Source organism: Rhincodon typus, chromosome 2, assembly GCF_021869965.1.
Source record: "Rhincodon typus isolate 14 chromosome 2, sRhiTyp1.1, whole genome shotgun sequence".
Lineage (NCBI taxonomy): Eukaryota > Metazoa > Chordata > Chondrichthyes > Orectolobiformes > Rhincodontidae > Rhincodon > Rhincodon typus.
Window position 1 is genome coordinate 120,814,465 of NC_063333.1, and position 26,537 is coordinate 120,841,001.

Below are 26,537 nucleotides of genomic sequence, written 5' to 3' on the forward strand. Positions count from 1 at the left end.
CACTTCAGAAACTCCAGGATGACCCTGGAGGAGTTAAGCCAGTATCTGGTGGCAACCTTTGCTCAGGACAATCACTCTTTGCTCCCTATAATAATACGCTATCCTGTACAGTGATCTAGTCTTTTCGGCTCCAGAAAGTTTTCAATTCTGATTGTGACGCCCTTTGGATTCCCCCGTCACCACCAGTTTTTCAATTTTGCCAGCACCAGATCTTTCTGCATCCAAAGTCTGATATTGTCAGCTGTGACTGGAAGCATGCCGAGAAAATTTAAAACCATTATGGACTCTTCCAGTGGTAGTACCACCGGCGGTGCATCTGCTAGAGTGAGGCGACTCAATGCATCCGCATTTGCTATTTGGCATCCCAGACAGTGTTTCAACTAGTAATTATACAGAATTAGTATTAGAGCCCACTGCTGAATTCAGTCTGAATCTGTGGGCAACACAGTGTTGTCCTCGCTAAGTAGACCTACCAGGTATTTGTCGTCCATTATTATTACAAACTTATATCTGTAAAGGTATTGGTGGAATTTCCTGATTACAAATATGACCGCCAAATTTTCCTTCTCTATCTGGGCATAGTTATGCTCTGCATTAGCCAAAGGCCTGGATGCATACGCTATCGGGCATTCCTCTTTTGGCCACTGATGAGCTAATACCACCTGATGCCATACAAGGAGGCATCCTATGCCAATACCAGATCTCGCTTGTGATCATAGTGTGCCAATACCTTAGAGGATGATAGCTGGTTCTTCACTTTTCTGCAAGTTACGGCTAGGCTTCGTGACCATTTCCAAAGCTGACCCTTTGAAAGTTGATGCAAAGATCCCAGGATGGAGGCCAGGTTATGTATGAACTTTCCATAATAATTCACGAGCCCAGGGAAAGACCTAATCTCTGGTACAAATGTTGGAGCCAGGACACCTTTGATCACCCTCACTTTATCTTCCAATGAGTGTAACCGGTCATATTAATCATGTAACTCAAGAGGGTCATTTTTGGTGCCTGAAACACACATTTTTCCCTTCTAAGGCCCGCCTGAGAGAAATGCCTAAGGACTGTGTCCAAGTTCTCTAAGTGCACTTATTGGTCTCCCTATTGTTAGCACATCATCTAGATAAGTAGTAACCTGGGGTAGACCTTGTGAAATGTTCTCCATCATCTGCTGAAAAATTGCGCAGGCTGACGATACCCCAAATAGCAGTCTTGTATATTGGTATGAACCCTTATGAACATTAATCATAGCATACTTCTGGGAATCCTCATCTAATTGCAATTGCAAGTATGCATGCCTCATGTCTAGCCACTGCCAGCTTGGCGTATAAATCCTCTATGCGAGGGATTCGGTATTTATCCAGCCACGAAAAGCAGTTTACCATTTGTTTAAAATCCCCACAAAAGCGGACAGATCCATCAGGCTTCAAATTGCTATGACTGGTGCTACCCATTATGCAAACTGTACTGGTTTGATGATCTCTGCGCGTTCTAGCCTTCTGATTTCTGCCTGTACTTTTGCCCATAAGGCAAATGGCACTGGGTGGGCCTTGCAGAATCATTGACTTGCTTCCTGGTCAACCTGCAAGGTGGCCTTGGTTCCTTTTGTAGTTCTTACCTCGGTCTTACTGAAAATCTTCAATGAATTTAGTTAGGACTTCACTGAGGCAGCCATTTTCTTATCGAAAAACATTGAGCCAGTCTAGGTGAATGTTTCTTGACCAATTTTACCTCATCAAGCTTGAGCCTGAACCTTTTATTCCAGTCAGTAGTAACTAAACAAGCTGCTTCTCATAAAAGAACAGGACAGATGTTGTACTCTTAATCTATAAAGATTCCTTGGTATAGGTTCTCAATCTAGCCGAGGTCTTGCATAAACTTTAATGGTTGGGAGTCCAGAGTGAATTGTGTCAAAGGCTCGTTCTCCAATCGATCTCTATTAGAAGCAGATGACCATTTAACCAGATGTTTATTTTGATTGCTTAGCAATGTCCAAATCAGAACCAATGTACTTTCCAGGGAATGCACTTGCCTGCATACTGGCCTCAGAGTTCTCTTACTCAGTGTAGGTCTAGTGGGATTCTTTTGTTGTCTCAAGTCCACATATTGGCAGCAACTACAATAGCTTGCCAGCCCGGATTCTGAAGAAAATATTAACTGTTTGGCCAAGGCTTGGCTTTGTTGTTGGGTTTTGCTGTGAGCTGACCGAGAGACCCTCTGTTCAGGATATGTCCTGAGTGAGGCTATGTAATTGCCTTCACTCAAGTAGTGTTCCCAATATTAGTCAGACTCTTGAGGGTGTCCACATCCATTGGAAAACCCTGCAACCCATATGCTCCACTTGCCGCATTTTCCAATGATAAAGCTAGTTGTAGTGCCTGTTTGAAGTCCATTTGAACGTCATAAGCATGTTTGCATGGTTACATCATTAATCCCACATACCAAACAGTGTCTCAGCGTCTTGTTAAAAGTTATACCAAAGTCACATGCCTCTGCCAATCGTCTTAACCTCATCAAAAATCCTGATACAGATTCCCCTGGTTCTCGAATTGCTGAGTAAAACCAATAGCATCTCAGAATTAGGGAGGCCTGGGCTTGTAATATTTCTCATCAACTCTTGGAAGGTTTTTGGTGTCTGGTGCCTCAGGGAAAGTTGGCTCCTAATAACCAAAGAAGCTGTGGATTCGCATGCTGTCAGGAGAATTACTCATTGCTTTTCATTTACCCCAATGTCATTTGGCTGGAAAGAATAATACGTTCTTTTCACATACTGGGCCTAGTCTTCGACAGCAGGATCAAACGAGTCAAGCTTTCCACATAATGGCATGATGCCAGAAATGCTCACCCCAAATCAAAAATAACTGTTGCAAGTGAATTTCTTTAGGAACGTGCTTTTCTCTTATTGCCACTGAAATAACTCCACAGAGGCTGGTATGCCATCACCAAGTCTCCCTGTGTTTACACGTGGAAAGTCCTTGACACTGGTACAGCTCACTCAGAACCTCCAGCATGAACAGGCTGTCTGATGCTCCTGTTCTTATCCATTGGCCAGAATTCCTTGATTGGATCAGATTAATAGACAATCAGGGAACTCCTATTCTATGAGGTCCACCTGACTAACCTCATTACAATCACTCCACTGTTCAAGCCCCTTTATAATCTTATACACCTCAATTGGGTCTCCTCCAAAGGAAACAGCCTGAGCTTATCAGCTTCTCTTCATAGCTAAACTGATCCATTCTACGCAACATCCTGGTGAATTCCCTCTGAAATCCCTCCACTGAAATCACATCCTATAGTACGGTGACCAGAACTGCGCACAGTACTCTAGTTGTGGCCTAACCAATGTGTTGTACAGCTCCAAAATAACCCTCTTGCTCTTATAATCAATGCCTCGATTGAAAAAAGGCAGTGTCCTGTATGCCGCCTTAATCATGGTATTTACCTGTCCTGTCATTTTCAGGGACTTGTGGACAAACACCCCAAGATCCCCCTGTTCCGCTGAGTTTCCTAATGTCGTGTCATTCATTGCGTACTCCCTTGACATGTTAATTTCTTCCAAGTGCATCACCTCACACTTATCAGGGTTAAATTCCATTGCAACTGGTGGGCCATCTGTCCTATCTATCTATATCCTCCTGTAGCCTGAGACCTCCCTCCTTCAGTGTCAGCCACTTGTTCAATTTTAATGTCGTCTGCAAACTCACTTATCCTCTTTTCTCTTCCTCCTCTCCCCCTGACATTTTCTTCCATATTGTTTATATACATCCTCAATAACGGATCCAGAATGATTTATGTGGTATGCCACTGGACATGGTTCTCAAGTCACACAAACAGCCTTCTATCACCCTCTGCCTCCTACCACTAAGCCAATTTTGGATCCAAATTGCCAGGTTACCCTGGATCCCATGTGCTTTTACCTTCTTTATCAGTCTCCCATTGTCTTGTCAAAGAAAGAGTTTAGCATGTTTGCCTTCATTGCTCAAACCTTTGAGTATAAGTGTTGAGACATTGTGTTGAGGTTGTACAGGACATTGGTGAGGCCCCTTCTGGAGTACTGTGTCCAGTTTTGGTCTGCTGTTATAGGAAGGATTTTATTAAGCTGGAGACTGTTCAGAAGAGATTTACCAGGATGTTCTGGGAATGGAGGGTTTGAATTATAAGAAGAAGCTGGATAGGTTGGGACATTTTTCACTGGAGCGTAGGAGGTTGAGAGGTGATCTTATAGAGCTTTATACAATCACGAGGTATATAGATAAAGTGAATGGCAGTTGGCTTTTCCCTAAAGTGGGGTATTTCAAGACTAGGGGGCATATTTTTAAGGTGAGAGGAGAAAGATTTAATAAAGACGTGAAGGGCAATTTTTTTTAGAGGGTGGTTCATGTGTGGGATGAACTTCCAGAGGAAGTGGAGAATATGGGTTACAGTTACAATATCTAAATGACATTTGAATAAGTGTACATGAATAAGAAATGTTTGGAGGAATGTGAGCCAAGTGTAGGCAGGTGGGACTAGTTTAGTTTGGGATTATGGTCAGCATGGATTAGTTGGACCAAAGGGTCTGTTTCTATTCTATATGACTCTAAAGGCTTTGCTGTAATTCACCTAAGCTACAGCAATTGTACTACCCTCATGTACACACCTGGTCATCACCTTGAAAAGTTCAATCAAATTTGTCAGGCATGATCTCCATCTGACAAAGGCCATGCTGACAATCCCTGATCAAACCTTTCTTCTTCAAGTAGATATTACTTCTGCCGTTTAGAATTTTCTTCAATAGTTTCTTTACCATTCGTGTGAGATTCACTGGTCTGTAATTCTGTGGTGTATCTCTACTCTGCCTCCTTGAAAAGTGTAATCACATTGAGTATCCTCCAGTCCTGTAGCACCTCCCCTGTGGCTAGAGAAGCATTAAAAATTTGGATCAAAACCCAAAAATTTCCTCCCTTTCTTCCATAAAAGCTTGAGATGCAACTCATTTATGCTTGCAGGTTTGTTCACTTTTAAGCCTGCGAAAATCTCCAAAGTCACCTCACTCCCTACGTTAAGCTGCTCAAGAACCTCACAGTCCCTCTTCCGGAATTCTATACTTAAATCCTCCAAAGTGAAGACAGATACAAAGTTTTTGTTATAATACCCTATTAAAAAAACCCTACGAATGACCTCTGGCTCCACATGTGGATTGCCCTCTTGGTCCTCAATGGGCCCTACACTTACCCTGGTTATCATCTTCCCCTTGGTATACATATAGAATTTCTTAGCGTTGTCCCTAATCTTGCCTGCTAGTGCATTATCATGCCCCCTAATTGCTCTCCTAATTGCTTTCCTGAGAACTTCCTGCATTTTCTGCTAGGGTCTCTGTTAATTTTCTCTTTTTGTACCTGTAAAAAGCCTGTCTTTTCCTTCTTATCTAGTCCTGACATCCTGGGTTCTCTAGGCTTGTTGCTCCTACATTTCACCCTGTAGGGAATATATCACTGTTGCAAATTCCATTTTGAACATCGTTGTCTATTCTGATGTAGATTTATCCAGAAAACCTAATGACCTATACAGGGTGGCTTAATATGCCTAGCTGATTTCACTTGAATATTATTAAGTTGTAAATAGCCAAAAATGCAACATAGACAGCATTCCGGTTGGCTAGAAACATTTATCTGCTCTCTAGTCATTGATAAAGATTGTACAGTAACTCTGGGCAGCTTTTACAGCCCCCGATTGCTGAGATTGCAGCAAAATATTCCTGAGTTGAACATCCCCCTGCCTTCCTGCATTAGACTTATAGGAGTTCAGACACTTGTGAGTAGCTAGTGTAGTTTTCTTCCTTGCAGGTTGCTTTTGAATTGTTGAGGCATCTGGAGAGACCATAGGTACATAGCTAGTAAGCATAATTAGAACATACTCCATTCAAATTCCTGCTGATGTTGAAGTTCAGAGTGCAAGATACTGTAAAGACTTATTTGATGCAGTGGAAACACACCAGCAACAGTGATCAAAGAGAAATTCAAACATCTTACGTCAGTGTGAGTCGCTGTTTACAGAGATCAATGGCCATAGTCAGAATTTTCTGAAGTATTGACAAGCATGTAAAAGTGCAGGCCAGGCAGTTGCCTTTGTATGAATGAGGAAAATTAACACGCAGCGTACAGGCTTCCCCAGCTGCAGTAGTTATTCCTGGCACATAATGCAAGTGTCAATGAAATTGTAGCTAAATCCTCAGAAAAGTTTTAAGAAGCTTTTACATTGATTTTTCAAGGTGTATTAAAGGTTTTCAAGGTGTATTATGAAGAACATGGTGTATTAAAGTACAAAAGACAACTGGACAGCATAGCGGCATATTGAGCTAACCATACTGTAACATGAAGTTAAATAAAGCAAATATTAAGTGCTGTAGCTTTTATAATTAGTATTCATATAACCATTAATGTTTTAAAATGGGCACAACTCTTGAATAATACAGATGTATTAATCATAGTTTGAAATGAAGCCTCAGGTTGTTGGAAGTGACTCTTCCAGATTTCCACCACCCTTTGTGTCAAGAAGTGCTTCCTGCGATCTCCTCGCACAAAGATATAATCCAAAGTTAATTGTCTGGTTGGCAATGCTTTCCCCATCTCTGGTCCTTGGCCTTCTTTAGTTTGACTACCATTGTTGTCCGTGCTCATTTCAACTTTGCTTTTTGTCTGTACATTCAACTTTCTAATCTAATACCCCCTCAGGACTCATCTCACAATAGAAGTGTTCAGTAATAATCAATTCATTGGTCGAATTTCAAAATGATGGAGCTTTACATTTTGGATCCTTTCCTTTCCTTTGGAATCTGCAGCCTTTTAAATCTCAACCTTCAGTTCAAGAATGCTTCCAAACAACATTCAAACTAAACAGGGTCAGTGAACAAATCCATTTCCAAAATGTCTTTGATATCACTCAAACATAATGATGGTGGTGAACTTCCTGTAATTTATTGCCCTTTTCCGAAATTCTGTGAAATATGGTTTCCTTGGTATGAATTGAAGGTACACCACTTCTAGATATGCTGCACCTTAAATTTACCACAGGGTGTCAAGTGAACCGTGTTGTATGTAAGCATGAACTTGTGTTAAAATGGTTTCCCCAATAATTCTGATGAGATAAAGGCACAGAGCATGGAAAAATCTGTTAAGTTAAATAGAGGAGCAGAAGAGCATATTCTTTGAGACAGAATCTGTGAGGATCTCCTGCTCCAATCTCAAATTCTGTCTGTAATGCTGCTGCTCCAGTTCTTCCTCCGGTACAGCTGCTGTTACTCCTCCAGAAACAGAATATAATTGAAAGAGCAGTAAGTACATGAGAGAGTAAACCTGTGATTGGTGGTGCTGGGTCAACAGTGAGGACAAGACAAGGGATAAGGAGGCCAGGGTGGTTGTGAGCAGATAAAGTGGCTCCAGCTGTGTTTGTGGGAGGTGGAATAGACTGCACGCATCAGAGTGAGGGAAGAGACGGTGAGTGTGCATTCGGAGCTGGGCAGGGGTAGGCAAGGGAGCATATTGGAATGAACAAAATATTCATGTTTTCGCATGTATTTCTTAAACTCTGAACTGATCAGATGCTTGATGAAGTGAGGCCAGATGTAAGTGGTTTAACCTGTCTTCATCGAGTGGAGTTGTTTTTTCCATACAGATGCTGCCGGAGCCACTGAGTTTGTCCAGAACTGTTTTCATTTCAGACTTCCACCATTCACAGTATTTTGCTTTTATTTTCATGGCAATGTAATTGTATGGAACAGCCTTTACAATTGAGTCCACAGATACAGTAACATAATTAACGTTGTTTTGGCAAGCCACATTATTTGCATAAATGTGCTGTTTGACTTTTTCTGAATATGATGGCTTATAATTATTATCTGGTATTTTCCATCATTTTGCCTCATCAAAGGCACTTGAAGCTACAGCTTTTTGTTAACTGATGTGACAGCCTTCTAGTTTTCTTGTTACAGTATACTCTTCTATCACAGTCTCCAGCTTTTTGTATCTCTTTACTTGTAGATGGGATCAAAGGCAGCGCAATGAAATATATTTTGATAGTTGAGATAACCTGTTGAATTGATTGATGTTATATCACAGGGATAGCAAGCCAAACCAAATCAGCCTCCGATGCTGCTTGGCCTGCTGTGTTCATCCAGCCCTGCACCTTGCAGCCTCCCTATCGCTGGATTTGCAGTACAGTGACCTTAAAATGCTCAGTGATCCTCCTAACAATTGTTTAATTGTTCCCAATCAGGCTTTCTATATAAAAGATCTTGGGCACCAAATTCATAACTTAAACAAAAAAAATCACAATTTATTATTAATCATGTAACTTTAGCAGAACACAGATGAACAACAAGGCAATCTAATATCTATGATCTAAACCTAATCACAAACCCCTACTCTCCAACCAACAGACAGAGACACAGACACAATTAAGGTATAAAAGAAAATAGAAGAATCATAGGTTGCCAACTACTTAGCTGTTTCAATGATGAATACCAGGCCTTCATGAAATCTTTGGATGATGCATTGTGTTACAGGCATGCATATTGTATACGTTCCTTGGAAGCAGCTTCAGCAGACAGCTGGAGACTTCTTACCTTTTTCTTACAAACTGGGCTTCTTTTCTCAGAACTTTGATCAAATCAATAACTGGAGAATAACTAGCAACAGCAAAACCAAATAAAATCAACTCAGTCCTGCAACTTTGAAAGCAAAACTGCCTCCAGCCTAAAACCCAGTCAGAGCTAGTTCACTTTGTTTTTTCTTCCTTTTACAACTTTCTCTGTGGTTGGCTGGCCAATACCAATCCTCCCTTCAGTGACCAATTCAAAATCCAACCAACTGGCAGTCCCTGCGCATAACATCATCTCAGTGTAAATTGTCTGCAGTATTCTTAGAGCAGATATTTACCTGCATTATTTTTTCAGATCAGTTCCCAACAGCAAACGTCAGTCTTTTGTCTAAGGTTTTGGAGTAGATCTGTCAGTCTTTTGTTTTCTCCTTCTCCTTAAATCAAGTTCCTGTCCAAATTTAAAAGTTCAATTCTCGACTTCAAGTCTCAGTTCCAAACCAAGATTGGACAAAGTAAAAGAAAAATAGTAATAGTGTCATCATTATGGTATAGTGTCCAAGAAAAAAGACTGTGTGGAGGGTTGGAAAGGTAAGGTTTATTTTTATTCTTTTGGCAATCTAGAGTAGAGGGAATGGAAGCTAGGGCAGTTGCATGCTCCTCTTGTAGGATGTGGGAGGTAAGGGTTACTACGAGTGTCCCTTCTGACTTCACCTGTGAGAAGTGCACCCAACTCCAGCTCCTCACAGACCTCGTTAGGGAGCTGGAGCTGGAGCTGGATGAAATCTGGATCATTCGGGAGGCTGAGGGGGTGATAGATAGGAGTTATAGGGAGGTTGTTACACCCAAGTTACAGGACAAAGGTAGCTGGGTGACTCAGGAGTGGGAAAAGGAATAGGCAGACAGTGCAGGGATCCCCTGTGGCCGTTCCCCTCAATAATAAGTATACCGCTTTGGATACTGTTGGGGATGATGACCTACCAGAGGAAAGCCATAGTGGCCAGGTCTCTGGCACCGAGCCTGGCTCTGTGGCTCAGAAGGGAAGGGGGAGAATAGGAGAGCGATAGTAAAAGGAGATTCAATGGTTAGGGGAACAGAGGGGAGATTCTGTGGTACCGAGCGAGACTCCTGGATAGTATGTTGCCTCCCGAGTGCCAGGGTCAGGGATGTCTCGGATTGAGTCTTCAGGATTCTTAAGGGGGAGGGAGAGCAGCCAGAAGTCGTGATACACATCGGTACCAATGACATAGCTAGGGAACGGGATGAGGACCTGAAAAGTGAATATAGGGAGTTAGGAAATAAGGTAAAAGCCAGAACAAGCAGAGTAGTAATCTCAGGATTACTGCCGGTGCCATGGGTGAGTGAGGCCAGAAATAGAGAGCGAGTGCAGCTGAACACATGGCTACAGAGCTGGTATAGGAGGGAGGGCTTCAGATATGTGGATCATTGGAATACCTTCTGGGGAAGGTGGGACCTGTACAGGAAGGACGGGTTGCACCTGAACTGGAGGGGCACCAATATCCTGGGTGGGAGGTTTGCTAGAGCTCTTTGGGAGGGTTTAAACTAGTTTGGCAGGGAGATGGGAACTGGAGCTACAGATCAGAGGATGGAGTCGCCAGTGTACAGCAAGCAGAGAATCTGTGAGGAAGGATAAGCAGTTGATAGGACAAAGTGGCAGTCAGTGCGACGGGTTGAGGTGTGTCTACTTCAATGCAAGAAGTGTCAGGAATAAGGGTGACATACTTAGAACATGCATCAGTACTTGGAACTACGATGTTGTGTTCATTACAGAGACTTGGATAATGCAGGGGCAGGAATGGTTGTTGGATGTTCCGAGGTATAGATATTTCAAAAGAAATAGGGAGGGAGGCAAAAGAGGTGGGGGAGTGGCATTGCTAATCAGGGATGGTATCACAGCTGCAGAAAGGGAGGTAGTGGAGGAGGGTATGTCCACTGAGTCAGTATGGGTAGAAGTCAGAACAGGAAAGGAGCAATCACTTTATTGGGAGTTTTCCAGAGACCCCCAATATCAACAGAGACACTGAGGAACAGATTGGCAGGCAGATTTTGGAAGGGTCCAGAAGTAGTAGGGTTGTTGTCATGGGTGACTTCAACTTCCCTAATATAGACTGGAACCTCCTAAGTGCAAATAGTTTGGATGGAGCAGATTTTGTCAGGCGTGTCTAGGAAGGATTCCTGACTCAATATGTCGACAGACTGACTAGAGGGGAGGCCATATTGGATTTGGTGCTTGGCAACAAACCAGGCCAGGTGTCAGATCTCTCGGTGGGAGACCATTTCGGTGATAGTGATCATAACTCCCTGACTTTTACTCTCGTCATGGAGAGGGATAAGAGCAGACGGTATGGGAAAGTATTTAATTAGGGAAGGGGGAATTACAAAGCTATTAGGCAAGAACTGTGGAGCATAAATTGGGATCAGATGTTCTCCGGGAAATACACGACAGAAATGTGGAGGTTGTTTAGCGAGCAGTTGCTACAAGTATTCGATAGGTTTGTCCCACTGAGGCAAGGAAAGGATGGTAGGGTGAAGGAACCTTGGATGACAAGACATGTGAAATGCCTAGTCAAGAGGAAGAAGGAAGCTTACTTAAGGTTGAGGAAGCAAGGATTGGACAGGGCTCCAGAGGTCTACAAGGTAGCCAGGAAGGAACTGAAGAATGGACTTAGGAGAGCTAGAAGGGGGTATGAAAAAACCTTGGCGAATAGGCTGAAGGAAAACCCCAAGGCGTTCTGTGCTTATGTGATGTTAGGAAGGAGAATGTGCTAGAAATTTTGAAAAATATGAGGATAGATAAGTCCCCTGGGCCAGACAGGATATACCCAAGGTTGCTACGGGAAGCGAGGGAAGAGATTGCTGCCCCTTTGGCGATGATCTATGCGTCCTCACTGGAGTAGTACCAGATGATTGGAGGTTGCCTAACATCATTTCCTTGTTCAAGAAAGGGAATAGGGATAATCCTGGGAATTACAGACCGTCAGTCTTACTTCTGTGGTGGGCAAATTATTGGAGAGGATTCTGAAAGATAGTATTTATGATTATTTGGAAAAGCACAGTTTGATTAGCAATAGTCAGCATGGCTTTGTGAGGTCATGCCTCACAGGCCTCATTAAATTCTTTGAGGATGTGACAAAACACATTGATGAAGGCAGAGCAGTGGATGTGGTGTATATGGATTTTAGCAAGGCATTTGATAAGGTTTCACATGGTAGGCTCATTCAGAAAGTAAGGAGGCATGGGATTCAGGGAAATTTGTCTGTCTGGATACAAAACTGGCTGTCCAATAGAAGTCAGAGGGTGGTAGTAGATGGAAAGTATTCAGCCTGGAGCTCGGTGACCAGTGGTGTTCTGCAGGGATCTGTTCTGGGACCTCTGCTCTTTGTGATCTTTATAAATGACTTGGATGAGGAAGTGGAAGGGTAGGTTAGTAAGTTTGCTGATGACACGAAGTTTGGTGGATTTGTGGACAGCATGGAGGGCTGTTGGGTTGCAACGGGACGTTGACAGGATGCAGAGCTGGCCAAAGAAGTGGCAGATGGAATTCAACCCAGAAAAGTGTGAAGTGATTCATTTTGGAAGATCGAATTTGAATGCAGAATATAGGGTTAATGGCAGGGATTCTTAGCAGTGTGGAGGAACAGAGATATCTTTGGGTCCACATCCATAGATCCCTCAAAGTTGCTACCCAAGTTGATAGGGTTGTAAAGAAGGCGTATGGTGTGTTGGCTTTCGTTGGCAGGAGAACTGAGTTTAAGAGCCGCGAGGTTATTCTGCAGCTCTGTAAAACTCTGGTTGGACCACACTTGGAATATTGTGTTCAGTTCTGGTCACATCATTATAGGAAAGATGTGGAAGCTTTAAAGAGAGTGCAGAGGAGATTTACTAGGATGCTGCCTGGACTGGAAGGTAGGTCTTATGAGGAGAGGTTGAGGGTTGCTAGGGTTTTTTCATTGGAGCGAAGAAGGATGAGAGGTGACTTGATAGAGGTTTACAACATGATGAGAAGCATAGATAGAATGGATAGCCAGAGACTTTTTCTCAGCGCGGAAATGACTATTACGAGGGGCATAATTTTAAGGTGATTGGAGGAAGGTATAGTGGGGAATGTTAGAGGTAGGTTCTTTACACAGAGAGTGGTGGGCGTGTGGAATGCGCTGCCAGCAGTGGTAGTGGAGTCAAATACTTTAGAGACTTTTGAGTGACTCTTGGATAGGCACATGGAGGATCGTAAAACGTAGGGTATGCAGGGTGGTTTGATCTTAGTAGGATAATAGGTCGGCACAACATCATGGGCCGAAGGGCCTGTACTGTGCTGTGCTGTACTGTTCTATGTTCTGTGTTCTAAAAAACTTTCCATATTTTCAATTGCTTTACATCACAAAAAAGGGAACACACACATGTCGGTATGCTTCTGATTTCAGAGCAGCACTTTTTTTCTGCCAGCAAGATCAGCATGTATTTAAAGACATCATTTGCGAGCTATTATGTTAACTTGTGTTATGTTCACAGGTACAGAGTACTGCATTCATTGAGACTCTTGAAATATTTAAACAAAAGAGCACTATTACTTTTTATGTTGAAAACTGTATTGAGATCAACGTTACAGAAGCATTGGTACAGAGACGATGCGCTGATGCTGAGGAACTGGGAGAATGGAAGCAGTCTTCTGAGGAGGAGGAGGATTTTGGGGAAGAGGAAGCTGTCCTTCTCCATGACAGACTTCAGCTACATTGGGCATTGAAGTTTAAACAGAACCTTTTTCATACCTAGTTCCAGTAGATGAGAACAAAAACAGAAGTTGCTGGAAAATCTCAGCAGGTCTGGCAGCATCTGTGAAGAAAACATCAGAGTTAACATTTCGGGTCCAGTGACCCTTCCTCGGAACTGATGGTAGCTGGGAAAATGTCGGTTTATATGCAGAAAATAGGGAAGGAGATGGGATAGGGAGTAAATGATATGATAACTTGGAACATAGAACAGTACAGCACAGTACAGGCCCTTTGGCCCACGATGTTGTGCTGAACTTTTACCCTAAACCTAAGGTCTATCTAACCTCCACCCTTACCTTATACTATCATCCATATGCCTATCCAATAGCTGCTTAAATGCCCCTAATGAGGCCGACTCCACTACCCTCTCCGGCAATGCCAATAAAGGATAGAGTCCGAAGACAAAGAGCAGTTGAGTTGGATAGACAAAGGAGTTAGTAACGATCTGGCTAGGAGGGTGAGGGGCTGTTAATGGGGACTGTTAGTGATTAACAATAGGTAGTTTATAATGGCAGGCTATGTGATAACAAAGCCTGGTGTGTGGGATAGGGTGCTGGAACTTGGGAGAGTTTAGGCCCTAAAATTATTGAACTCGATAATGAGTCTGGAGGGCTGCAGCGTCCCCAAGCGGAACATGAGGTCTTCTTCCAGCTTGCGTTGAGCTTCTCTGGAACACTGCAGCAAGCCAGAGACAGAGAAGTTGACCAGAGAACAAGGTGGTGTAGATAAGAGTTGGCTGCAGCAGATCGTCATGGGTTGTAATTGTTGGTTGTAATGCTGTCATTTGGTTTGGATTGTGGTGGCAATTGACATCCTGTATTCATTGTGTTTGTGTTCACTTTTTCTGGCTGTAAATAACAGTTCACTTTTGAAATTTTCTGATTGCCTGTCTGTATCTGATGCTCTCCTAATGGTCAGTGACAAGCTGAGTAACTGTGTCTCAGTGACAGCTGAGCGTTCTGTCTGCTGTATCATTATGCTACCAGCGAGGGGTAACAGCAAATTGCCAATGCTTCTCTGTGTGCTGATTGGCCTTTTTAAAGCAAGGGATTCCAGTTTTCTGGAGGATATCTGTTGAGTGCCGAGTTATTCTGGAAACAGCAAGTGGTAATGTTGGGCTAGACTCGGATGAAAGGGATGGTATGGGGTGAGTGGGCAACTAATGAGGTACGTTTGTTAATATGCAGCGAGAAATCTTGCTAAACCTTGTGGCACGAAACCTCCCAAAATACCCGATGCAATTGGAACCTACCAGAAAAAGTAAGATGCAGCCCTTTGTCTCTTTTTTGCATTGTCTAATCTAACATTCCTTATCTGTCTCTTACTCTTAATTGCCCTTACTATCTCCATGCATCTGACATTCTGGCAGAAGTTTCTTAACCTGAAACTTTAACTCTGTTTTTACCTCCTTTTCATAGATATTTTCAGACCTGAATATTTCCAACATTTCTTTTTAGCCTCTTTTCAGCTTTCCTTTGGTCTTTAGTTTTATTCCAAGGTTAATTTACCCACCAGCTTATGGTTCTGCCAAAAGGCCTACATCCAAGACCTGTATTATTTTTAGATACTAACAAGCCTGTTGTGTATTTCTAGTGCCTGCTTTTTTTTCAGATTTCCAGTTTGTTTGTGTTAGTATTGTTCAGACAGTTTAGCTTTTGTGTTGAGAACAAACAGAATAGTTGGGTGGTGACTGGTTGCCAATGAACATTTTATGCTTTCTTGAGTATTGACATGTACAATATTTTGTGTTTAGCTTGTGTAACTGAGCAGTGTTAGGTGCCAGTTGTCACCAAAAAACTGCCTTGTAAAAAATTTATTAATTGGATTGCATTCAAGAAAGAACTTGCCAGAAACCACTTCTCCTAATTTTTCCTTTGTGCATGTGTTTGAGAGAGGGTACATTGAAAGGCAGCCTTACATTTCTCTTGTGTTTCTTATGACTTCAAATGTCTCAAAGCACTTAAAGACAGTCACTCTAATAGGAAATGCAACCACTATTTTGTGCACAGTAAATTACAATAAATACCATGAGGTAAATTGTCTGATGATAATTTAAATGGTGGGTGAGGCATAAAAGTCCGTCAAGACTCCAGGAGAATTCAGTAGTGTTGGGGAATTGTCTGAGAGAGCAGTTTAATGTATCATCAAAAGATGGCACCTCTAACAGACTATGTTCATTATTGAATAGAAATGTTACTGTAGATTTTATGCTGCAGTTTCTCAACTGGGACTTGAACTGCAACTTCCTGATCTGTTACAATTACTATCATTGAATACAAGTGTCAGGTAAGGTCGTGTTTGAGTTGATCTATGAGGCACCTTACAATTGAATGGCCTATTAAACTCTTGGTCTTAGGCCTAGTAGGAAAGAGTGGACACTTGATTGAGGTAACAGACATTAGCCAACACTAGTAGGACCCATACCACCCAATAGGAACTTGCATCTCTGGAATGTGGAGGCAAAAATTTTGTTAGCGATCTCCTTTAAAGCTACTAGGCAGAACAACCTCCTTTCCCCTCTGTATCTGAGAGGCCTCATAGCATGAATAACATGATGCTTTTTTTTATGGTGAAGTAGCACATGACAAAACTCTTCCTGAAGAGTGCCTGTTTTTGGTGCAGGGCCAGCATGTTGGAAGACACAAACTGGGCGCAGATTAGGTACGTTGTATAGCCTCTTATCCAAGTACATGCTCTGCTGGACTGTAGAGTTTCTCTGCTGGTTTGAAAACCCTGGGGTGCAGACTGAACACTCACTGCTTCTATACTGAATATATGTGCCGATGGATCTTCAGGTCATTGGAGATGACAAGGCTCTCATTTGTCACCATATTCTTATTGGATACCTGTGGCATTATTGTGCTTCTTCTCCAGGTTATTTCAAGCCACCCAGAGTCCATATCGGTGTCACTTGCCCCAATTGATTTTTTCCTTCCTTACACGTTTTTATCTTCAATTTCTCTTCCAGTTTTTAGGATATGGCTATTGAGAAAGTGTCCTACCTGCACTTAAATGGCTTTGCCCTTTTGTAGTCGCATAGATGTGTCCAGAAAATTTTTCTGCAAGTCATATTGCAGTATTGGAACGTGTCTTTGACCATCGCTACTTTCTTCTTTCTGTCCAGCTCTGGCGCTTTCAGTGAATATTCAATTCTAAGGAAGGAACTTGGCCTGTCCAGATTGTTCGAGTACCTCATTTTTAACCAAATTATGTTTTTTAATATCACTTGTGAATAGTCTTTTCTTTTGATCTCTTCATCACTCCATCGTTGGTATAGAAATGTGTTCTAAATTTCAGGGAATATTACCCTGGCTCCTTTATCCTCTATAGGACTGTCATCTTGTCACAAGTAACAGTCTTGTGAACCATCTTAGCACTCACTCCAACTCCACTATATCTTTCCTTCCGTAGAAGTGAGCACACTACTCAAGATGCAGTCTCAGCAGAGGCCTGTGAAGTTGTAACAGGATTCCATCGCTGGATGCAGCAGCATATTAACTTTGTGAATCGTGCACACGAATAAACAGGTCAACACCAATGTTTACCAGTCCCTCATTATAAACAAATTATCTTTCTTTTCTTCTGGAGTAGGTAACTTCCCACTTGCAATATTATTATTCAATCTGCCATGCCATGTTCTTGCTCACTAACTTAAGATTTCTTCATATTGCATTGCATCCTCTTTAAGATTTTCTGCTTAACTTTGTATTGTCAGCAAACTTGGAAGCGTTAGCTTCAGTCCCCTCATCTAAGTCACTGATATAAATAATAAATAGCTGAAGTTCAAACCTGAATCTTTAACATACCCTTCTGGTTTCTCTGCCAACCCAAAAACTGCCTATTTGTTCCTGTTTTCTATTTTCTGACCATTAATCAATCCTCAATCCATGTTAAAACGCAGAAGCCATGGATAGTAAGTTTGTAGATAACACCAAAATTGGTGTTATAGTGGACAGTGAAGAAGGCGATCTATGATTACAAAGCGAGTTTGATCATTTGGGTCAATGGGTTGATGAGTGGCAGATGGAGTTTAATTTGAATAAATGCGAGGTATCACATTTTGGTAAAACGAACAAGGGCAGGGCTTGTACAGTTAGACATAGGGCCTTGGGTACTGTTGCAGAATGGAGAGACTCGGGTTCAGGTACATAATTCTTTGAAGTTTGCTCACATATAGATAGGGTGGTTAAGAAGACGCTTGGCATGCTTGGTTAATAAACTCTGGATTATTCAATGAGCCACGTGTAAATTGTCATAGGAACAGAATAGTCAGGAGCATTAACACATAGTTGGTGGGCTAGTGTAGGGGTTCCTATTCTGGGAAACTGGCACAATTTTTGGGGCTAAGATGTGTACCATTGGGGTGGACTCTGCCTGAATCAGGATGGGATTCAAGTCCATGTGGAGAGAGTAAAGGGGGAGTAAATAGGTGAGAGTGGGGTAAGACAGAGTCATTCAGCACAGAAACAGGCTCTTTGGTCCAACCAGTCCATACCGACCATAATTAAAAACTAAACTAGTTCCACCTACCTGTGCTTGGCCCATAACCCTCCAAACATTTCTTATTCATGTATTAACGTAGGTGTCTTTTAAACCTTGTAACTTAAAAATATGCCCCCATTCTTGAAATTCCCCCACCCTAGGGAAAAGACACCTGCCATTCACCTTATCCATACCCCTCATGATTTTATAAACTTCTGAAACATCACTTCTCAACCTTATGCTCCAGTCAAAAATGTCCCAGCCTGTCCAGCCTCGCCTTATAACTCAAACCCTCCATTCCCAGCAACATCCCGGTAAAACTCTTCTGAACCCTCTCCAGCTTAATAATATTCTTCCTATTACAGGGTGACCAGAGCTGGACAGAGTACTCCAGAAGAAGCCTCAGCAACATCTTATACAACCTCAATGTCCCAACTCCTATACTCAAAAGTCTGAGCAATGAAGGCAAACATGGTAAACACCTTCTTAACCACGGTATCTATATGTGATGCAAAAACCAAAGAGTTATGTACCTGAACCCCTGAGTGTCTCTGTTCTACACCACTACTCAAGGGCCTGTGTTTAATTGTGCAAGTCCTGCCCTTGTGTGTTTTACTGAAATGTGATACCTCACATTTATCCAAATTAAACTCCATCTGCCACTCCTCAGCCCATTGACCCAATTGATTAAGATCTCTATGTAATCATAGATGACCACCTTCACTGTCCACTATACCACCAATTGTGGGGTCATCTCATCTTGGTGTCAAACTTACAAATCATGCCGTCTGTATTTTAATCTAAATTACTTATATAAATGACAGACAAAAGTGCACCTGCACCAATGCCTATGGAACACCGCTGGTCTCGGGCCTCCAGTTCGAAAAACAACCCTCCACCATCACTCTTTGTCTCCTGCTGTTATGCCAATTTTGTATCCAACCGGCAAGCTCTCCCTGAATCCCATGCGATCTAACTTTACTAATTACTGTGTGGAACGTTGTCAAAGACTTTACTAAAGTCCAAGTAAACAATGTCTACCATTCTACCCTCATCAATCTTCTTGGTTACTCCCTCAAAAAACTGAATTAAGTTTGTGAGATACGACTTCCCTCATGCAAAACCATGCCAATTATCCCTAATCTTGCTTTGTCTCTGTACATGCATATAAATCCAATCTTTCAGAATCACTTCCAACAACCTACCCACCACTGAAGTCAGACTCTGAGGTCTATAGTTCCTAGGCTTCTCCTTACATCCCTTCTTTCTTAAAGGTATAAATTGATGTATATCAAGAAACATAAATATAGGGCAGGTGAGCATAAAGACTAAACTAAGGAAGAACAGTAGATGCTTATGTTCAATTTAGATAAAGTATGTTAAAAAGGCTCAAATGGAACATAAACACATGGGCATAAACTGGTTGAGTTGAATTGCCTTTTCTGTGACATTTTCTTTCATGGAACAATGCATGTTGCTAGCGATTTCAGCATTTATTGCCTTACCTAATAGCCTGTGAGAAGATGAACTGACTTCTTGAATCGTTGCAGTCTGCGTGCTTTAGGGACACTCTGAGTACAGTTATGAGGGAAGTTCCATGATTTTGATCCAGTAATGATAAAGCAGTAGTTCTGAAGTTCCAAGTCAGGATGCTGTGTATCTTGGAGGAGAACTTACAGGTGGTGGTGTTCCCATGCATCTGCTGTCTTTGATTTTCTAGGAGTAGAGATGATGGGTTTAGAAGGTATTATTGATGGTTATTTCATCTTGAAGATTGTTCACAATACAGTTACAATGCACTTGTGCAATTGAGTGTGAATGGTTAAGGTGATGGAACGATGCTAAGCAGACTACTTTGGCCTGGATGAGCTGCTTTAGTGTTGTTGGAGCTGTATCCATCCAGGCAAGTGGAGTGTATTCCATCATACAGCTCACTTGCCTCTTGTAGGTGGTAGAGAGGTGAGTAACTCACTGCACAATTCCTAGCGTCTGACCTGCCTTTGTAGGCAGCTTTAAATGCCTACTCCAGTTAAACATCTGGCCAATGGTACACACTACGATATTGATAGTGGGGTATTCAGAAACGGTAATGCCATTGAATGTCAAGGACAGTTGTTAGATTTTCTCTCGTTAAAGATAATCATTGCTCAGCACTTGTGTAGCACCAATGTTACTTGTCCAGGGCTTGCTGCATTTGGACCATGGATTGCTTCAGTATCTGAGGCACCACAAATGGTGCTGAACGTTGTGCCATCATCAGCAATCATCCCTGCTTCTAACTTTATGATGGAGGGAAAGTCATGGATGAAAGAGATAAAGATAGTTGTGCTGAGGTCCCTACCCTGAGGAAACCTTGCACTGATGTCTGTGGTGGAGATGATTGAACTCCCAACAACTGCAAGCGTCGTCGTTTGTGCTAGGTATGACTCCAACCAGCAGAGAGTTTTCTCCCAATTTCAATTGATTCCAGTTTTGTCTGGGCTCCTTGATGCCAAACTTATTCAAACGTTGCTTTTCAAGTCATTCTTGCCTCATCTCTGAACTCAACCCTTTTATTTGGACCAAATCCGTTTTGAGGACAATAACTGGTTCTGCAGAACTCAAGCTGAGCATCAGTCACTTTCTTAATAAGTGCTGCATGGTAGCATTGTTAGTTTTCGTTTCCATTGCTTTGCTAATAATTGGAGAGCGAACTGTTTGGGTGGTCATTGGTGGAATTGGATTTGTCCTGCTTTTTTGCACAAGGCATAAATGGGCAAATTTTCACTTTGTTAGGTAGATGTCAGTATTGGAGCTGTCCTATCTATGTTAATAACTAGTTCTGGAGCCCAACTCTTTAATTCTATTAATGGAATATTGTCAGGGCCCATAACCTTTGTAGTACCCAGTGTCATCAGCCATTGCTTGATGTCATGTAAAGTAATGCAACTACTTTTTATTCCTCTTTTGTTCTCATGATTTGTACCTAGGTACTTGCACCTAAGATAATGCCATAAGAGGCATAGAACATAGAACATAGAACATAGAACATTACAGCGCAGTACAGGCCCTTCGGCCCTCGATGTTGCGCCGACCTGTGAAACCAATCTGAAGCCCATCTAACCTAAACTATTCCATTATCATCCATATGTTTATCCAATGACCATTTAAATGCCCTTAAAGTTGGCGAGTCTACTATTTTTGCAGGCAGGGCATTCCACGCCCTTACTACTCTCTGAGTAAAGAACCTACCTCTGACATCTGTCCTATATCTATCACCCCTCAATTTAAAGCTATGTCCCCTTGTGCTAGCCATCACCATCCGAGGAAAAAGGCTCCCACTATCCACCCTATCTAATCCTCTGATCATCTTGTATGTCTCTATCAGGTCACCTCTTAACCTTCTTCTCTCTAACGAAAACAGCCTCAAGACCCTCAGCCTTTCCTCACGAGACCTTCCCTCCATACCAGGCAACATCCTGGTAAATCTCCTCTGCACCCTTTCCAATGCTTCCACATCCTTCCTATAATGCGGTGACCAGAACGGTACGCAATACTCCAAGTACGGCCGCACCAGAGTTTTGTACAGCTGCAACATGACCTCATGGCTCCGAAACTCAATCCCTCTACCAATAAAACCTAACATACTGTACGCCTTCTTAACAACGCTATCAACCTGGGTGGCAACTTTCAGTGATCTATGCACATGGACACCGAGATCTTTCTGCTCATCCACACTACCAAGAATCTTACCATTAGCCCAGTACTCTGTATTCCGGTTACTCCTTCCAAAGTGAATCACCTCACACTTTTCCGCATTAAACTCCATTTGCCACCTCTCAGCCCAGCTCTGCAGCTTATCTATGTCCCTTTGTAACCTGCAACATCCTTCTGCACTATCCACAACTCCACTGACTTTGGTGTCATCCGCAAATTTACTAACCCATCCTTCTACGCCCTCATCCAGGTCATTTATAAAAATGACGAACAGCAGTGGCCCCAAAACAGATCCTTGAGGTACACCACTAGTAACTGAACTCCAGGATGAACATTTCCCATCAACCACCAGCCTCTGTCTTCTTACAGCTAGCCAATTTCTGATCCAAACCGCTAAATCACCCTCAATCCCATGCCTCTGTATTTTCTGCAATAGCCTACCATGGGGAACCTTATCAAACGCTTTACTGAAATCCATATATACCACATCAACCACTTTACCCTCATCCACCTGTTTGGTCACCTTCTCAAAGAACTCAATAAGGTTTGTGAGACACGACCTACCCTTCACAAAACCGTGTTGATTATCCCTAATCAAATTATTCCTTTCTAGATGAGGCAGACATTGTAAAAGCTTTTCACTGGACATCTGCAACGGAGTACACGTGACAATGAAGGATATTTTATTCTATTCTATTTGTGGAGTGAGTTGAATTGGTTGAAGATTGGCATTTGTGATACTGTGATTTCAGGAGGAGTCAGAAATGGATCATCCACTCAGCACTTCTTGGTGAAGATGGATACAAGTTTTTCAGATTTGTCTTTTGTACTGATGTGCTGGGGACTCCCCCATCATTGAGAGTGAAGATATTTGAGGAGCCTCTATCTCCTGTTATTTGCTTAATTGTCCACAATCATGCATGATGGTGCGGTAGGACTGAGAAACTTAGATCTGATCCATTGGTTGTGGGATTGTTTATTTGCATCAGATCTAAGTTTCTCAGGTCTGATTGTTGTGTGCTGCTTCTGCTGTTTGGCATGTAGGTGGTACAGCTACGTGCTTCAATTTTAGATATGCCTCATGCTGCTTCTGGCATACCTTCCTGCCCCCTTCATTGAACAGGGGTTGATGGCCCTAATAGATTTCCTTCCCTTAATGGCATTAGTGAAACAATGAACTCAATTTTGCCCATCCAGCTTGTTTGCTATTCAATAAGATCTGTTTGTGTTCTAAATTCCACATTCTCATGTAAACCCAATAACCTTTGATTAACCTTCAATTATTGTCTAACAAGAATCTACAGTATTTACCATGGGCCTTAAACATACTCAATGACTCTGCTTGTGCTGCCTTCAGAGACAGAGTTCCAATGTCTGTCAACCCACAGAGAGAAGAAAAGTCCCCTAATTTCTGTCCTAAAACGGTGATCCCTAACAGTGTTCCTTAGTTCTGGACTTACCCAGAACTACTTTATTCTCCCTGCTAAACTAAACAACTTTACATTTTCGCACTTAGCTGACTTTTCTCCTGCCATTTAGTTTGTCAAAAGACAACAGATCCTGTTGGTATTATTCTCGTTGTACCTAGGCATCTGCCCACCTCTAATCTTAATTCTGTGCTTTTCATATCTTGATTTTCTTTTGCTTTGAGTCCTTTTTTGCCCTTGGGCATTTGTGTATATGTTTTCCTTTTCCAAGGGCAAATGATTCCATGTTTTCCTTTTAACCTTCTGTTCTTTTTTTTATATTGCCTAATCTCTGCATTTCACAATATACAATGAATTATTCTTCAGCATGAAAATTCTGACATTTTCTATAACCACCAGATTTTGTTCATGGTCATTGTAATGTTTGTGTATTCCTCCAACTTCTAAGGTGTTTTAATTTTTTAGAAAAGTGAGTCAGTTTTCTTTCCTGTTACAAACTTTAGGTCCTTGAAATGCAAGCAATGCAACATCTGAACATTTACTTGAATTTTACCTCTTTTACCTCTGTGGTCATCATGATGGCTGATTCTTTGTCCTTTAACTTCTTAACAAAAGATAATGCACCTGATCAGCAATGTATAGTAAATGTCATATTTTGTGAGATTAGCTATATCTTAATAGGCTCTCTGGTGAGAATCAGGTATAGAGATACTAAAAAAAAAATTGTACGGCTGTTCACAATGAATCCTTTGAGGTGGATTAGAAACAGATTTTAAGTCAATCATAGATCACAGAATCAATTATAGAATCCCTACAGTGTGGAAACAGGCCCTTCGGCCCAACAAGTCCACAATGACCCTCAACACATCCCATCCAGACCCATCCCCCTATAGTCCACCTAACCTACACATCCCTGAACACTACAGGCAATTTAGCATGGCCAAACCACCTAGCTTGCACATCTTTGGACTGTGGTAGGAAACCGGAGCACCCGGAGGAAACCCATGCAGACTTGGGGAGAATGTGCAAACTCCACACAGACAGTCGCCCGAGGGTGGAATTGAACCCAGGTCCCTGGCGCTGTGAGGCAGCAGTGCTAACCATTGAGCCACCGTGCCGCCCTTAGCCACTATGCTGTGATGAAGAAAAGAATAAAGGATAGACCTGTTAAACTAAAAACATGAAAACAAGATAAAAAAAAAAATACATCTGGTCAAAAAGAAATCAAACTGGAGGGCAGAATTCATGATCTGAATATGTTGAACTCCGTGTCAAGATCAATACCCAATCACAATGTGATGTGCTATTCGTCATGCTTTCACTAACCTTCAGTGTAACATTCTAGGAGGCTGATGACAGAGATGTGAGTGTAAGAGCATTATAGTGAATTAAAATGTCAGGAAATTAGAAGGCCTGCCATTGCATCTTGCCATGCAATTGTAGGAAATGTAACAATTGCTCTTTTACCTCCTTTGTCGTAACTGTACAAGCTGCCAAACACTCCAACCATCTTGTGCTTCTTTCACTTTAGTTTAGTGTACTTGTTGCTCACAATGTGGTTTGCTTTACAATGGAGACCAAAAAAAAGACTGGGTGACTGCTCAGTCTGCTGTGTGAACCCGACAACCTTTCTGATTCAGAGATGAGTTCTACCAATTGAACCATGTTGTTCAATGAAACACAGGAAAATGGCAACATAAACCGAAGGCAAGGGAGACACACATAGCATTTCTATAAATGCGAAAACTGTTTGAGAAATCTTATAACAAATTCATTATCTTATTTGGAAACCTGTACAATATACTACTTGAAATGAAGGGATGTCCCACGTTTTTTCTATACTTTTGCGGTAAAAGTGTTTGCAATGAATCGGTAACTCCAACTCAAATAAACTAAAATGACTGTAGTTAGTGATCTATATGTGGGCTGTTTTTGAGTTGCTTTCTCTGTTGTTAGTACCAGTTTGAAGTTGGTCAGCTTTTTCAACTTTTCCAGCTTGTGACCCTGCAACATCTCTGTGTGGGCTTTGTCACAATGTTAAAGAACCATGCAGTAAACTTGACCATATTTAATTGTATCATTTACCAGGTTATGCAGTTCATAACAATTAAATTGGAAAAGTCAGTATTTTGATTGAATTTTGTGGATCAAATTTGTAGTGATGTTAAATTGTGGGTGTGCATACTTGTATTCATGGGAGTTCCATTATATTAAATGTATGTTCTGCATTGGAAATATTTGCGAATCAAACTTGTAATTGAGTAGTAATAACTATGGAAAAACTTGATAAAGGGGCTGCTTTAGTTTGATTTGTAGTAAACATGGATCACTTCAGTTCTGACCTTTAAAGAGACTTAAGAAGTAAATGTACTTTCAGAATTTTAGAGGTACCAAATTAATAATTGTAGTTACAATTTTCTTGACTTTATTAGTTACTCTATGTAAAATCATGTAATTTCATATCACATTATTTCTACTTCAGGAAAGCTCAAGAACAGAATAAAAAGGTGGTAGTTGCTGGATGTGTTCCTCAAGCCCAACCACGGATGGACTACATTAAAGGCTTGAGCATTATTGGGGTAAGAATATTTTTCTAATAAGTCACCTAAAAAATTCAGCTTTTCAAGAAGTTTACATTGGTTCATAGAAGTGTAGAATCCCTATAGTGTGGAAAGAGGCCGTCCGGGCCATTGAATCTGCAGCTACCCAGACCCAGCTCCCCTCGTAACCCCCATTTGCCATGGCTAATCCGTCTAATCTGCACATCCCTGGACGCTGCAAGACAATTTAGCATGGTCAATCCAGCCAACCACCTTTGGACTGTGGGAGGAAACCGGAGCACCCAGTGGAAACCTACTCAGACAAAGGGAAAATGTGCAAACTCCACCCAGATAGTCGCCTAAGGCTGGAATCACACCCGGGTCCCTGGCACTATGCGTTAGCAGTGATAACCACTGAGCCACCGTTACACCTACAATTCTTGGATCTTTGTGTATGCCTGGTTTGGATTTGGCAAATGCCTTGTCTTGAGGATCTCAAAGTGTTAAAATCTAGAAGATTGGCAAATTGAATGTTGTGTTTGGAAGGAGACATATTCTTGCAGTATTATGTGAAGTCCATAGTTTCTCCTCAATAGTTTTCTACCATTTTTAAAAAAAAAATCTCTGCTTTGTGTTTTGCTCCTTTTTAAGATCATTAAATAGTTTGAGGAGAGTCTTAAATCCCTAAGTGGATGGGAATTGGGGAGGGAATGCCATATTCTGAAATTTCAAGCACGACTATACCTGCCTTCCCTTATGGATTTAATGAAAAAGTACTTGACTGCATGCAAATAACCTGGTCACCAGAGGCGATGGAATAATGTTGGACAAGCAGATCAGTATTTAGTACAGCTATTTATATAATTAGTATGTGAAAATTCAGCTACTTTGCATTGTTTTAAACACATGTATAATATTACTGCCTCTAGCACAAGTTCCTGAGATCTCTGGGAAACTTGCCAGTGAAAAGGTGATTTGTCATAGGAGTGTTTAGGGTTCACGTTGTCCAATATGAGTAAAACCTCAATGTT

General features: G+C 41.8%; 1 long non-coding RNA gene across 1 annotated transcript; it reads right to left on the reverse strand.

Annotated features, from left to right (window-relative positions):
- On the reverse strand, window positions 1–25,545 carry LOC125486674. Its single transcript, XR_007265322.1, has 3 exons — window positions 25,444–25,545; window positions 10,681–10,685; window positions 1–11 (listed from the first exon to the last, which is right to left on the reverse strand). It is a non-coding gene; the product is annotated as an uncharacterized LOC125486674 (long non-coding RNA).
- Between the last annotated feature and the right edge of the window lie 992 nt (window positions 25,546–26,537).